This window comes from Pongo pygmaeus, chromosome 4 (genome assembly GCF_028885625.2).
Source record: "Pongo pygmaeus isolate AG05252 chromosome 4, NHGRI_mPonPyg2-v2.0_pri, whole genome shotgun sequence".
NCBI lineage: Eukaryota > Metazoa > Chordata > Mammalia > Primates > Hominidae > Pongo > Pongo pygmaeus.
Window position 1 is genome coordinate 95,912,577 of NC_072377.2, and position 15,443 is coordinate 95,928,019.

The following is a 15,443-nucleotide window of genomic DNA, read 5'->3' on the forward strand; positions in this document are numbered from 1 at the left end:
TAAGCCTGATCAACTTTGTATTTAGAAAGATGTCTTTGGCAACAGTGTAGAACATAAATTGGAGGTATAGGGACTGGTTAGAAGACTATCGTACAGGAGAGAAGTGATGAAAACAAACTAAGGCTATAGTAGTAGTAATAAAGAGAACATGAAATGCAGCAAGTAGGAAGGTAAACAGAAGCAACAAGACTGATTGCATAGGAAGCAGGAAGGAGAGACCAAGGGAACATATCTGTAATAAGACATAGTAACATGGTATGTTCAGAGAAAGGATTTGAGTATTAGAAAAAGAAAGCAAAATTATGATTATTTGGAACAGTGGTTAATTAATAGAGTTATCATGGCTTAGGGCTTGGATGTTCACAAAAAAAGAATGCTAAATATTGCAAAAGGTCATGAAAGGACACATGTATAGTAAAACATTTTCTACTATAAAGATAAGCCTCTATTAATACTAAGGTATCAGAGGCTGGATAATCAGTACAATGCATGCTCATAATCTAAAAAATGTTAAACAGTGGGTACATTTTGTATTCTTTACACACCTTTATATACCTTTGATCTATAGAAAATATAGTAACTTTAGCCAAGTTCATAATATGGAAATATAAATGTGAAAGGATCAGGCAGGATTCCAAAGACTTTAACCTTGGATGAACATCCAGGTCTCAAATGTTGGTAACTCTGATTAAAATATTCAAGCATACATAGAGAATCTTGGATCTAGAGAAACTAAAACACACCCAACCAGGTTGTGTTAACCTAGGTTATCCAAATCTAGAAATAACACATATAATAGAAATATCCAGACCATTACCAAATTCATTGTTAAATTGTGCTCTTAGTCAGTATATCTTGACTGTAAATAGTGCCTGTAATAGAGTCACAGCAAAGTGAGGCTATATTGTCCAGTAAGGCTAATAACAAAATTGATCTCCAACCTTTGCTCCTTGATAAGAACACATCCATTGTTTTGTATATTTTGCAGAATATTTTGGCACTTTAGTAACATTCTCTGTCATTAGATATTGGAGAACGTAAACCTCAAAGAAGGATGTACTATCTTCCTACAAAAAATATTTTAAATGATAACCCTATATCAACCCAGAACTGTTAAATCTTTGGTTTTGAAGTATATTATATTACTAAAGCAGCTTTTTAACATGCATATAGAAAATGATATGCAGACTAATAGGATAAGCTTAACAATTAATCTAGCAATTATCTGGATATTTACATTGAACTCACAAAAAGTCTTCAATCACACCATGGATTAAGAAAATTTTAAAAATCAGAAATATATTAGTTGTTAAACATTGAGACATTTCCTTCTTTATATTCTTCAGGAGAAACTGAAAATTTCTAGATATTTAATCAATCAAATGGCAGGCATATGTGGTTATGTGTTTTATAGTTTTGCATGGAAAAATAAAAAGATTTATATTATAGTGCCTAATCTAGGACTAGAGTTAGACTTCATGGGTTGAATTCTGTTGTTATTGCTTAGGGATTTTTTGTAGCTAGGGAATGTTTTTTAGAAAGTGACTACTTCTCTAAGACTCTGTAGTCACTGGTAAAATAGGAATGATAACAATATCTATTATACAAGGAGTAATAGATTAAAAGTAATTTTTGTGCAGATAAAATGAGCAACCTATGAAAAACTGTCAACGCAATGCCTAGATTATAAAAGTCACTTAAAAAATTATAGCTATTCTTGCATAACCAAATTTCCTTTAAAATAATATATTCTTAACTTGGATTTTATTTTCTGTATTTCTTTTAATGTTTTATCTTTATTAAGTAATTAACAAAAAATTAGGATAATAAATAAAGAACATATACATGAATAACTGTATGTATTTTAAATAAAATTAAAAATGTTTCGACAATGAGAGCACACTATAGCTATTCATTATTCATGTGTTGATTTATTCATTTATTAAATAAGTATTTACTGATTTCCTGCCATCTGCTAAATAACTAGGCAAGACACAAGTGCTACAGTGCTAAAGAAAAGCAGACGTAGTCTCTGCAATCTTCATGGAGTTTATGGTCTAGTAGGAAATACAGATGCTAATCAAATCATAACAAAATCAACATAAAACCGAAACCGTGATGTACCACTTGTAGAGTTTTCCTACACTCAGATTAAGGATACGTTATTATATGCCAGGAGTATTAAGTGTTAATATGCCTACTGTTTTGCCAATAATGTTAGTAAGTTTTATAAATTGTTATCTTTACTAAACATATGACCAAGTAAGATAATGCACAAAACATTTAGCAGAGTGATTGTTAAATAATCAGAACTTATCCAGTCTCAGTCTATCTCTATCCTATCCATTCAAATCATCTACATATCTGTAATTATATGCATATTTATAAGCATTACTTTAAAAGGGATCATCATTTGTACCATGTTCAGTGTTAATGCCAATATGCAACCAAATACACTTCGATGTGAGTTTGTGCTACCATTATCATGACTGGAGATATATTCTAAACAGTAATAATATTCAATAAGACGTTATTCAAAAATGAAGTAGGAATTATTTTCAATTTTGACAAATCTATTGTACGTCAATTCATATAAAACAAAATGTCCAAGTGATTTTGAAAATAAAAATTATATACCCTTAAAATTCACTTAATGCAAGTTTTCAAGCAATTTCTAAATTCTATTTTACATCTGGTATTTTGAAACTGTACTTTGAAACTCTTATAACATGTAATTATATTATCATTAATATTTTTAAATTCAGTGGACTCAACTTTTAATGAACACTGGTTCTGTTCACAAAATGGTTTGAAATTTTTCAAACTTCATGCTATACTGTAAAAAATCTGGTTAATTTAACATAAAACCTAAAACCATAAAAACCCTAGAAGAAAACCTAGGCAATACCATTCAGGACATATGCATGGGCAAAGACTTAATGACTAAAACACCGAAAGCAATTGCAAGAAAAGCCAAATTGACAAATGGGATCTAGTTAAACTAAAGAGCTTCTGCAAAGCAAAAGAAACTATCATCAGGGTGGACAGGCAACCTACAGAACGGGAGAAAATTTTTGCAATCTATCCATCTGACAAAGGGCTAATATCCAGAATCTACAAGGAACTTAAACAAAGTTACAAGGAAAAAAAAAAAAAACAACCCCATCAAAAAATGGGCAAAGGATATTAACAGACACTTTTCAAAAGAAGACATTTATGTGGCCAACAACCACACGAAAAAAAGCTCATCATCACCAGTCACCAGGGAAATGCAAATCAAAACCACAATGAGATACCATCTCATGCCGGTTAAAACGGCAATCATTAAAAAGTCAGGAAACAACGGATGCTGGAGTGGATGTGGAGAAATAGGAACACTTTTACACTGTTGGTGGGAGTGTAAATTAGTTCAACCATTGTGAAAGACAGTGTGGTGATTCCTCAAGGATCTAGAACTAGAAATACCATTTGACCCAGCCATCCCATTACTGGGTATATACCCAAAGGATTATAAATCATTCTACTATTAAGACACATGCACGCGTATGTTTATTGCAGCACTATCCACAATAGCAAAGACTTGGAACGAACCCAAATGTCCATCAATGATAGACTGGATAAAGAAAATGTGGCACATATACACCATGGAATACTATGCAGCCGTACAAAAGGATGAGTTCATGTCCTTTGCAGGGACATGGATGAAGCTGGAAAACATCATTCTCAGCAAACTAACACAGAAACAGAAAACCAAACACCGCATGTTCTCACTCATAAGTGGGAGTTGAACAATGAGAACATATTGGCACAGGAGGGAAACATCACACCCCAGGGCCTGTCAGAGGGTGGGGGGCAAGGGGAGCGATAGCATTAGCAGAAATACTTAATGTAGATGACAGCTGATGCGTGCAGCAAACCACCATGGTGCATGTATACCTATGTAACAAACCTGCACTTTCAGCACATGTATTCCAGATCTTAAAGATAATAAATAAATAAATAAATAAATAAATAAATAAAAGAAAAATCTGGTTAATTTAAAGGAACACCATAGCCTGGGAACATATATAACATGCAAGTATAGAAACATCTGGACAAATAAATCATTAGTTACTAATATTTATGGAGTCAATTTTAAAAATTGCTACTTCAATTCACTAATATCTTATGTTGAATCTAAACATATGCACATTTGTTAATGAAAAGTCAATTAATAAGGCCGGGCACGGTGGCTCAAGCCTGTAATCCTAGCACTTTGGGAGGCCGAGGTGGGCGGATCACGAGGTCAGGAGATCGAGACCATCCTGGCTAACACAGTGAAACCACATCTCTACTAAAAAATACAAAAAATTAGCCAGGCATGGTGGTGGGTGCCTGTAGTCCCAGCTACTCGGGAGGCTGAGGCAGGAGAATGGCATGAACCTGGGAGGTGGAGCTTGCAGTGAGCCGAGATCGTGCCACTGCATTCCAGCCTGGGCGACAGAGCAAGACTCTGTCTCAAAAAAAAAAAAAAAAAAAAGAAAAGAAAGAAAACTCAATTAATAAATTAATCATTACTCTTATCTGCATTTGCTAATTATTTACTAGCTTTATAAATATTACATTTTTTTCTTATAATAGACAACATTTTAAATAGACTAAGTAAATTAGTGATGAGGTAGTGATCATTTAACTTTTTGTTAAGTATAACCTCGAGTAAATGAATAGTTAAAATCTAAAATAAATTTATACTATGAAATTTAAAAAAGCTAAATATTCTATAGTATGTTTATATTTTGAAAAGTATAGTTTGATAATCATTTGGGTTGTAGAAACCACAAAATAATGTTATTAGAAGACAAATAGACTATTCAACTACTGTATTTTTATTGTGAGAGACTTGAAAACTCAGAATCCTAACTAGAAAGCAAGTAGAGGGAAACAAAAAACCAAAAAATGTAGAGCTAGGCCACGTCAAACTAACATTAGATATAGACATTCTATGAAGCTGCTTATTTAATGTGAGTTAAGGGTCTCCAATAGTCTCTTCTTCATTAAAATGAACAAGTAAACCCTTCCACAATTTGCTTTGCATTGATCCTTTTCATTACCGAATTTCCTAAGAGAAGCATCACTCCTGGTATCCCCTGTTGCTCGGTTGAGGCATTAATCCTTGTTAATGTCTTACTTGAATAATTTGTTACCCCTTCCTGGATGGACCAGTTTTTACCCATAGAATGATTAACAAATTTCTTACCTACAGAATGATGAATAAATTTGTACACAAATTTTTAGAGCTTCCTTTATGTAATTACAACTGAATTAAAGTTATTTAAAATGTCCACCTCAGACTAAAATAATTTGAAGATAGATGCAGACTATAACATGTTTTAAAATCACAATTTAGAGCTGAAAGAAAGCAGTGAAGGCAGAGGCTTTGAAGCAAAATCAGGTTGTACCAGGCTTTGGCAGTTTACCTGATTAATCATTGGCAGCTGGGCTGCATTTTTCAAAGGCTCCAATTAGCTGAGATCCAAAGAAAATGATGTAGAATGAGATTTTGGCAACTGGGTAAGTGGGCAACAAAAATATAAAGGCCCAAGAAAAAGAGGGCATGGACATAAAAAGACTCAGAAGAATTGGTGAAGCAATGATGAAGAAACAGCAAAATTCACATGACAAATTTGCACGTGACAAGTTCTGTGCATAGAGCCTAAATATCACTGCCAATGGAACGATATGTTCTACAAGAGGGAAAAATATAAATTGTTCAATATTGAACATTGAGGACAAATTTAGTAAGTGCTTTCTGACAGAATATTGATTTGTAAAGCATGCACATCCAGAAAGATAACTACTATCTGATGATTTAATAACACACTGATCTTAAACTAATTTGAACGTTAATCCTATTGGATGTGTGTCTTTTATTCATTGGACTGGAAATACACTAGACTATCACTGATCAGCTCAAAGGTAATTGGCACCAGTTCTGCTACTCCTGTTACCGGGAAAATCACTTTCTAATATGAGAATTATATATATAAAAAGTACAACACACACTTGAGGCAAATATGTCTTAACTCATTTGACTTGAAATGACAACTTCATTTTGGGTACCCTGAATCGAAAAGAAAGCTCCAGGATCCCGCTAAGAACTTTTAGAACAGAATAGTTCAAACTGTTGAGAGACTATATGGTAGTAAAACAGGTTATCGGAATGTTACAAGGCTGCATCATATTTCTAAGAAGAAATATCTATGTATGGCAGGTTCAAAAACAATTTACTTGAAAGTGTAATGTAAAGTGTGGATTTTGTCTCTTAACAATTAATTGCCAAGGCAAAGCACACCGTGTTACAAATTTCATCATTCGATGGTATGTTTTTTCCTCACATGAGTAGCAATGCAGAAGAACCAGAATGTTACTCCACCAATTTACTCTAAAATCAGCCATTTATTTCCATCTCAATAAAGTGTTTTTAGCTATTACTGCCTTAGGTCTTTATTTCTTCATCATGTTTTGGTTTCATTACAAATTTAGGCATACATCTTTTTAAAAGTAGAAATGAGGAGTAAACAATAAGAAGAAAATAAGAGTGACCCATAATCCAGAGATAACCATTGCTAACACTTTGGAGCATGGCCACTTTGGTGTGCAGTTTTTCATATTTTTTAAATAAAAATTAATTTCCCCACATATTCACAGAGATATCCAAGTGTTATTATACACTTCTGTGTAACATATTTTTATGACTACATAGTATACCAACAAATATTGTACTTTAACTTACTTTAGTTATCCCCTCTTATTATTTTCCTTCTTTTCCATTTTTTGCTGTTTTGAAAATCTTGACTTAGAGCTTTACCATAGATCATAGATGAATTGTTCTTATCAATAACTGTCTTCTTGAGATAAATTTGTAAATGCTAATTTTCAAGTCAAAGCATAGGTATATGTTTAAATATTTAAATACTGCCATTTCTTGTCAAGATTGCTCATATAAATGTATACCTCCACCAGCAGTTTAATGAGATTCTCGTTTTTTAGTCAACAATGCCCAATTTCCTATGTTATAATCATTGTTAGTTCATTAGGCAAAAAGTATGCTTTATTGTGACTTAAATTGGCACCTCTTTTACTAAGAAGTAAGGCCAAAAAATTTAAGTATGCATTTATTAAACATGCATATACTTCATTTGTGAATTGCTATTATAAAATTAAATAAGCAGGAAGCCATTGGACTGAGGCAGCCTTCACACTTTGAGTTCCTACGTAATGAACTGCAACCTACCTTAGTATATAAACTAACTGAAAACCTAATTTAGTGACATAACAAATAGCCAAGTCTGAGCCAATCACAGGCTGCCAACGAATCAGATTATGTCTAATAAATCTAACTGTAAGCTGTACCAATTAAGCTGTACTTCACTTTCATTTTCTGTCTATAAATATTCCCTACCCATTATTGGATACTGGAGTTCTCTGAACCTCCCTTGGTTCTACGGGCTCTGATTCATGAATTGTACTTTGCTCAATTAAACTCTGCTAAATTTTATTTGTTGAAAGTTGCCCTTTTAAAACTACTTTATTTTAAATTTTTAAGCAAATAAATGGACTTGTAAGAGAGCTTTATATTTAGTAACATAACATATAAAGGAAATATTTTTTTCTTGCTTCTCACTTGTCTTTTCATATATAGAAAATTTTCAGTGGCTTGTGATAAATTGTTCAAAGTGAAAAGCCTCTCTTCAACTCCAATTTTTACATATATTTACAAATATTTTTCTCTTAGTATTTTTATGGTTCGATTTAAAAAAAAACTTTCACATTTTTAATACTTCTGGGATTTAATTTCAAGTATTGTGTAGGTAGGAAACATTTCACTAGGTTGTAAAAATTTCAGACTCTGTAAACACTTATAAAATAGCACAGTACAGTTTAGTGTAATGCCCTTTCTCCTTTCCCATTTGTTTTACATGCTACATTTAGCATGTTCTCAATTAATAGGTATACATATGTTTGTGGATGTTCTGTTTTATGTATGTATTACTAATATCATTACGGATTTTTTTCATTTATCTATCTACTTTTCTATCATCATCTATTTATCTGTCTGACATCTGGACTTGAAGTCATTTGTACGACTTTCATATTGCTCCTGTACCAAGTTATCACAGACAGTGGTTGCAAACAACACGAATGTATTATCTTGTCATTTGTGCTAGTTTCATATTGCTGCTGTAACAAATTATTATAATCTTAGTGGTTGCTAAAAACAGGCATGTATTTTCTTGTTCTCCCAGAGGTTAGAAGTCTGAAATAGGTCTCACTAGGCTAAAATCAAGATATTGGCAGTGCTTCATTCCATCTGAAGTCTCTAAGGGAGAATCCCTTTTCTTGATTTTTCCAGCTTATAGAGACTGCCCATATTCTTTAGCTTGTGACAATCCCTTTTCATGTTCAAAGCAAGGAACACATCAGACCTCTGCTTCCATCATTGACACATCTCCTTTTCTGATTTTTGATGCTCCTGCCTTCCTTTGTCACTTATAAGGATCTTTGTATTACAGGAGGTCCAGAGAGTAATATAACATTATCTCAAGTCAGCGATTAGCAACCTTACTTCCATCTGTAACCTAAATTTCATCTCGTTATGTAGCATGACATATTCATAGGCTCTGAGGATTCCAAAGTGGACATCTTTAGTAGGGCATAATACTGCCTAATGTACCCTTTTAGATAGACTTTGTTAACTTTCGAAGTTTTTTAATGATTAGTCATATCTTTAAATCTAATAAAGATTTACACATTAAAGATGAAAATTGAAACAAAATTAAACATTAAAGATTAAAATTGAAACAACAAGCTTCAATGATGATAATTTATGTTTTTCCATTCTTTTGAAAGGGCCAAGTTTATTAGAAAAGACTTATAGCGAACATAGTCTTATAACATTTTAAATCTACTCAACATGCGGTTATTTTTCCTTTCAAGTTGCTTTTTAGATTGTTTTCCATCTTTTATTCTTGAGTTAATTTGCTCCTGAAAAAGTTACTTGCATTGGTTCATATTTTATTTTGTTTTATCTAAAAATAAAAGATTTAGTGATAAAAAGTACTTTTGTGTGATATGGTTTTGCTCTGTTTCCCTACCCACCTCTCACCTAGAATTGTAATAATCTCCACCTGTCAAGGGTGCGGCCAGGTGGAGATAATTGAATCATGGGGGCGGTTTCTCCCATGCTGTTCTCATAATAGTAAGTCTCATGAGATCTGACGGTTTTATAAATGAGAGTTCCCCTGCACAAGCTCTTTTGCCTGCTGCCGTGTAAGAAATGACTTTGCTTCTCTTTTGTGATTGTGAGGCACCCTCAGCCATGTGGAACTGTGAGTCCATTAAACCTCTTTTTCTTTATAAATTACCCAGTCTTGAGTATGTCTTTATTAGTAGCATGAGAACAGACTAATACATTGTGCTTACTATATATTTTTTTTAATTTTTAAAAGCTTTCTGTATTCTTTCTCAGTACCTCCTACCTCTTTCCTAATTTCTAGCATATAGTTACGTGTTTTTTTATTTTGACTTTCACATTTATTCATAAATGTTATGAATTTGTCCCATACTTCAGGTTTGGCTAAACACTTCCCAATGTTTACTATATTGAGAAAAAAAATTTTCATGATTTAACTGTGGATTTAAGAATGATTAGGAGAATATTTTTGTAAAAATTAAATTTTATAAAAATTAAAAAGTAGTTCAGATGTTTTGGCTTATTTGAAATTCCATTATTAAAATTTAAGGCATTATATTAAAAAAACTTGTAAAGTTTGGGTTTGGAGAATTTCTTAAAGCTTTTCTTTTACATCTTATAATATGCCCCACTTTTTACACAAGTACACATTGTAAAACAGTATTATTTTTAAATGAAGAGTTTTGTCATTTTGCCATTTGTTAATTTTAGTCTCAATCCCTCTATTTCTATATTCATATCTATCTAGTCTACTAAAGAAAAAGAAGACTGTTAATCTCATTTATATTAGTGGGGTTTCTTGTGATTATCTTCTTATAGGCTTAAATATTTTTTAGATTAATTAACAAATTTATAGGTAATCTCTATTACACTTTCTTTTTCTATTACATTATTTGGATATGATATAAACAGCATGTAATTACATAATACTTTTTAATTCAGTCTGACTCATGTATTACTCATTTTCATTTATTACAACTGATTAATTTGTATATCTGTTATTTCATTCTCTACATTTATTATTATATTTTGCTAGAAATAACAGTAAATACTATGTGCCAAACACTATTACGCTTGACATTTGCCAAGATAGAATTCAGAAAAAATATAAACGACTTTGACTAACACAAAGAAAGATTCATGCTAAATGTCACAATTTAAAATGAAGATAAAATAATTATAAACATCTATGCATCCAGAAACAGTAATCTTCATGAAGCAGAAACTTCAGAAGATACAAAAGAAATAGACTTAAACACACATCAAAAATTGAACTGTGACACACCTTTCATGGAAAAATCAAGCAACTAAAATGTAAGTAAAAATATTGAAAATCTAAGACATATAATGAGTAAACAATTTAAAATAGATATTGATCTTGCACCAGTGAGAGTACACACAAATTTTTTAATGAGTGAATATTAGCTCACAAAGGAAAATCTCAGTAGGTTCAATAAGATAAAATTATTAAAAATGATGTCTATTCACTATAAAATATTACAGTTAAAAATATGTAATACAAATTTTAGAACACAAAGTTAAAAAGCTTTTGAATAGAACATTGCAGTATTTCTTAAAAAAAGATAAGAAAAGCACTACATATTAGCCCCTGTGCAATACAATTAAAATACTAACAGGAATATTATTTATAAGTAAGTGCTAAATTAATATAAGTAAAAGACTGCAATAAGGCCATTTTTTTTTCTTTTCTTTCTTTTTTTTTTTTTTGAGATGGAGTCTCGCTCTGTCGCCCAGTCTGGAGTGCAGTGGCGCGATCTCCGTTCACTGCAAGCTCTGCCTCCAGGTCCACGCCATTCTGCCTCAGCCTCCCGGTAGCTGGGACTACAGGCCCGTGCCACCATGCCCGGCTAATTTTTTTGTACTTTTTTTAGTAGAGATGGGGTTTCACCATGTTAGCCAGGATGGTCTTGATCTCCTGACCTCATGGTCTGCCCACCTAGGCCTCCCGAAGTGCTGGGATTACAGGCGTGAGCCACCGCGCCCAGCCAGCCATCAAATTTTTGATAATAAAATATTGTGAAAAGAAAGAATACAATAAAGGTTAAAATAAAAAAAAAAGAAAACAGAAAAATAACAGAAATAAATGAATCAAATATGGATTATTTAAAAAGAATAGACAAAACAGAACAACTATTAGCTAATTTAATCAATAAAATTAAAAGGATAAAAGTAAAAATACACAAAATGAGATATTACAAGAAAAACATAAACATTTAAATTCAGAAAATTAAAAAAATCAGGCTATTTTGCACATATTTTTATAAATACCTTTAAATAATAAAAGAATTACATGATATCCTAGCAAAAATATAATAATCCAAATCAACTCAAGCAGACAAAGAAAACTAAATTGACAAACTTCCATTGAATCAACAGATAAATTTATCTAAAATGTAAGACATGTTATTCCAGCCCCACATCCCACAAAAAAAAAGCAATATAGTAAAATATCATCAAGGAAAATTCTACACATTTAGCCCAAAACAGATAATTCCAATTCTACTTTTTTAGTACATGAAAAAAAAGCCACCTCCAAATATATTTTGAATAAAGGAAACATTGATAGCTATGTACAATGTTTACATTGCACAAAAAGTAAAAATTAGAGAAAAATCCTAAATAAAATATTAGCTAACATAATTTTAGCATATTAAATAATAAATCATGACCTAATTTGTTATAGCAATATGAGGATAATTCAATATTAATATACTTCACATATTAATTCATAAAAGCAATGTTCTGATTACCTCTACTAATGTTGAAAAGGCATTCAACAAAATTCAATACCAACTGCTAATTTAATATAAACAGACCAAAACAGTTAATGGAAGAAAAATCAACGGATACTTTATTAATATGGTAAAATAGACATACCTTATTTCAAAAGTCAGCATTTAAAAAAATGTGTAAACAGTGGACACTTTACCACCAAGGTCAAAAAGATTGAAGATTTGAATACTATTACCAATATGATTTTTTGGAGGTTTATTTTAAGTGCTGGTAAATGCTCGTAGGTAAGAGACGTTGAGACATATAATCACTGGAAAAGAATAGATAAGATTATGTCTATTGCCATAGGATAGGATAATGTAACTAAGAAAATCAATAAAATAAGTAAGTGTAAGAGTATTCATTGGGGTAGCAGAATAATAATTAATATACAAAAATAAATAAATTTCATTTAACAAATGATAACCCATTAGAAGACATAATGGAGAAGATTTAAGCAGGAGAAAAAGATAAAATGCCCAGAAACACAAAGAAGAAAAGTACAAAATTTAGAAAGAATTAGACTAAACCTGAATATCACAATGAGAGGTTTGAATACATGGAAAGACATTTTTATTTTTAAGTAGCATAATTCAACATCATAAATATGCCAATTCATCCCAAGTTAATATATAAATTAAATGCAATCTGAATAATATTTTTTGTGTGAAAAAACAAGTAATGCAGAACAGGCAGGTAAAAACCTCCTAAAAGTAGAAAAAACAGGCAAAGGGTAAATATAAAATAAAATGTGGTATATGGTAAAACTGACTTCTAAAATATGTGGGGGAAAATAGAGACTTTAAAACATTTGTTGAGATAACTGGGTAACCATTTAGAAAAACATAAATGGGTCAGAAACCTGTGTGTAAGATAAATGAAACCATAGATTCACTGGAGTAAAATATGCATTAATTCCTTTATAATCTGGGAACATGAAAGACCTTTCCGATAATTGCTGACTCAGAAGCAGTAAGAGGCCTGATAAATTCAAATACCTGAAGAATAAAAAGCCTGTGTGTGGTGGGGGATGCTTAGGTTGGGGTTGGAGGAGAAGTTCCATAAACAAAATCAATATGATGAACTAGGAGAAAATATTTCCAACTTCTTTCATAAACAAACGAATAATCCCCAAGTAAATAAAGAGTTCATAAAAATTAAATAAAATGATAATAAATACGAGAATAATTCAAAGAAAAGACAAATGACTCTTAAAAACATGAACACATGCTCAATGTCACTTACACAAAGAGCAGTGTAAATGAAAATTACGCTGAAATACCACTTCTTACTAGCAGGTTGGCAAAAGTTCAAAAGTTTGTTCACACACTCAGTTGGCAGAGGTTTGGAGAATAGTTATTATGTATTGCTGATAAGCATGAAAAGTTGTCCAGATCCACTGGAGAATTACTTGGCACTATCAAGAAAAATTACCTATACATTCTGCCTCTAACCCAGGAATTTAACTTCATGAAATCCACCTTTAAGATAGACCTCCACAAACGTAAAACAATGTATGCACAAGGTTTTTTATGTAGCTTATTTATAAGAGCAAAACACCAGCTAAATGCCCATCAATAGGAGCAAGCAAGGTACAAAATGAAGTATTACAATGTTTCATTTTGTATTATGTAGTTGGGAAGGTCCTCTGTAGTACTACCAATTGGCCATCAAATACTTTTTCTTTTCAAAAGAGTAGAATTTTACTTTTTGGGTAAAAAATATGGAGAAAGCAAATTTTATATATATATATATATACACACACACACACACAGTTGTGTGTTGCTTAATGATGTGGATATGTTCTGAGAAATGTATCATTAGGCAATACCATTATATGACCATCATCGAGTATACTTACACAAACCTAGATGCTGTAGCCTACTACACACCTGGGCTATATGGTGTAGCCTATTGCTCCTAGGCTATAAACCTGTACAGCATGTTACTGTACTGAACACTGTAGACAATTGTACAAAATGATATTTGCATATCTAAACATAGAAGAGGTGCAGTGAAAATGTGTTATTATAATCTTATGAGACCACTGTTGTACATGCATTCCAGTCTTGACTGAAACATATGACACATAATTGTGCGTGTGTGGTGTGTGTGTATTTGTGTCTCTGAAAAAGTGAAACAAATTTAAGGTAAAGCAAATATGAGAAAATGTTGTCAATCAATCTAGGTAGTATAAATGTAGATGTACATTGTATTTGTCTTCTGCTGTTTCTATATTTGAAAATTTTCATAAATTAAAAAAGGGAAAAAAGCAAATAAATGTGGTAAGGATGACATTTGGTTTTTCCACATTCAAGATAAAAAATTTAGCATATATTTATAATCTGCCTTTGTTTTCCCAATCATATAACCATAATGTAAATTTTGAATCTTAGATTGTTATTTAGATTAAAATTTACATCAAGTTTTATATTTTCATTCTGATTGTCAGTGGTCTCAATTGTGATTATTTATATACATTGTTTGGTTTACCAGTTTTAATGCTCTCAGGAAAACACTTTATACTATGGTTTCAGGTTTTGAGTAGTTTTTTTTTTTTTTTGAGACGGAGTCTCGCAATGTCCCCCAGGCTGGAGTGCAGTGGCGCGAAGTCAGCTCACTGCAACTTCCGCCTCCGGGGTTCAAGTGATTCTCTTGCCTCAGCCTCCTGAGTAGCTGGGATTACAGGCGCCTGCCACCATCCAGGCTAATTTTTTTTTTTTTTTTTAAGTACAGACAGGGTAGTTGTTAATTATTTTTGAAAATATGTCTTTTGAGACCTACCAAGTCTCAGTTAAAGTTAAGTTTTCATATGAACAATTTGAATGTTAACTTGCCTATAAGTGAAATTCTTTGAGTTCTTTGTAACTGAAACTTTGTTTATTGTATTCTGAAGTTTAGTTTGTGCAGGAGAATCATGGGATCAGTCACATTTTTTTAAAAGTTTATTTGCTAATTTTTGTTTTGCTTTTCTTCTTGGATGCTTTTAGACCTAATTTCTCTCTTGAGTTAAATATTTTTCAAGAATCTTTAAATAAATTAATATCTTAATCTGTATTTGTTTCCTATTACTGTAATGAATTGCCAAAAATGTAACAGCTTGAAACAACACATATGTTTTCTTTTACAATTCTGGAAAGCAGAAATCCAAAATAAATCTCACTGGGCTGAAATAAAGGTTTGTTGGGAGGGCTTGGCTCCTTCTTGGAAGCTCCAGGGGAGAATCTGTTCTTTGCCTCTTCCAGTTTCTGGCGGCTGCTGGCATTTCTTGGGTTATGGCTGCATCACTCCAATCTCTGCTTCCTTGGTCAAACTGACTTCCCCACTTCTGTGGTAGAATATCCCGCACTCTCCTTTCCCAAGGACACTTGTGATTACATTTAGAACCCACCCAGATAATCCAGGATCATCTCCCCAT